The sequence below is a fragment of the Chinchilla lanigera genome, unplaced genomic scaffold (assembly GCF_000276665.1).
Source record: "Chinchilla lanigera isolate Chin_1 unplaced genomic scaffold, ChiLan1.0 scaffold00094, whole genome shotgun sequence".
NCBI classification, from domain to species: domain Eukaryota; kingdom Metazoa; phylum Chordata; class Mammalia; order Rodentia; family Chinchillidae; genus Chinchilla; species Chinchilla lanigera.
Window position 1 is genome coordinate 6,795,086 of NW_004955495.1, and position 1,583 is coordinate 6,796,668.

Below are 1,583 nucleotides of genomic sequence, written 5' to 3' on the forward strand. Positions count from 1 at the left end.
TTTTTTTTTTTTTTGGTCTTTTTGAGACAGGGTCTCGCTATGCAATTCAGGCAGGCTGGCCTTGAGCTCACTTTGTAGCCCAGGCTGTCCTTGAACTCTCAACAATCCTCCTGCCTCAGCCTCCTGAGTGCTGGGATTGGCAGGTTTTTAGATACATACAAATTATCAAAGTTGAATCAAGAAGATATAAAAATCCTAAATAAGCCAATATCAACCAATTAAATTGAAGATGTAATTAAAAACCTACCAACAAAGAAAAGCCCAGGTCCTGACAGATTCACTGATGAATTCTACAAGAAATTTAGAGAAGACCTAATACCTCTACTTCTCAAACTTTTTAATAAAATTGAAAGAGAAGCAATAGTCCCAAATTTATTCTTGGAAGCAAGCATTACCCTGATGCCAAAACCAGAAAAGGACCCAATTAAGAAAGAACTACAGGCCAATCTCCCTAATGAACATAGATGCAAAAATCCTCAATAAGACACTGCCAAACAGAATCAGGAAATAAGCTTATATACCATGACCAAGTAGGATGCATCCCAGGGATGCAGGGATGGTTCAACATGCAGAAATCAGTAAATGTAATACACTATATTAACAGTTGATTCCAAAAACCATATGATCATCTCAATAAATGCAGAAAAAGCTATTGACAAAGTCTAACACCCATTCAAAACCCTACAGAAAATTGGAATAGATGGTCTTTATCTCAGTCTAATAAAAGCTAGCTATGACAAACCAACAGCCAACATCATACTAAATGACAAAAACTAAAAGCTTTTACTCTAAAATCAGGAACAAGACAAGAATGTCCACTGTCACCACTCTTATTCAATATAGTTCTGAAAACTTTATTTATTTTTTAGTACCAGGAATCAAACTCAGGACCTGTGCTTGCTAGGCAGACCCTGTGCTGCTGAGCTGTATCCCCAGCTCCTAGTTCTGGAAACTTGAGCCACAGCAATTAGACAAGAGGAAGAAATAAAAGGACTAAGAATAGGAAAGGAAGAATTATCATTATTTGTAGATGACATGATACTCCACATAGAAGACCCCAGAAACTCCACCAAAAGAGTTCTAGGTTTAATAACCAAATTCAATAGCATAGCTGTATACAGACTCAACACAGGCCAGGGATATAGCTCAGCAGCACAACACCTACCTGGCAAACACGGAAGTCATGAGTTCAATTTCCAGTACCCCCTCCCACAGAAAGTCAACATTCAAAAATCAACAGCCTTCCTGTCCATGAATAACAAACTCACTGAAAGAGAAATTAGGGAAAAAACACTTTTCATAATAGCATCAAAAAAAAAAAAAAAAAAAAAAACAAACCTAGGAATCAACCTAACGAAGTAAAGACCTCTACATTGAGAAACTACAGTACTCAGAAAAAGGAGATCAAAGAGGATATCAGAAAACGGAAAGCTATCTCTTGCTCTTGAGTAGGAAGAACAAATATAGTGAAAATGGCCATACTTCCAAAATTGTTATACAGATTTAATGCAATCCCTATAAAATTCCAACAGCGTAGCTCATAGAATTAGAGAAGATAATCCTGAAACTCATTTGGAACCAGA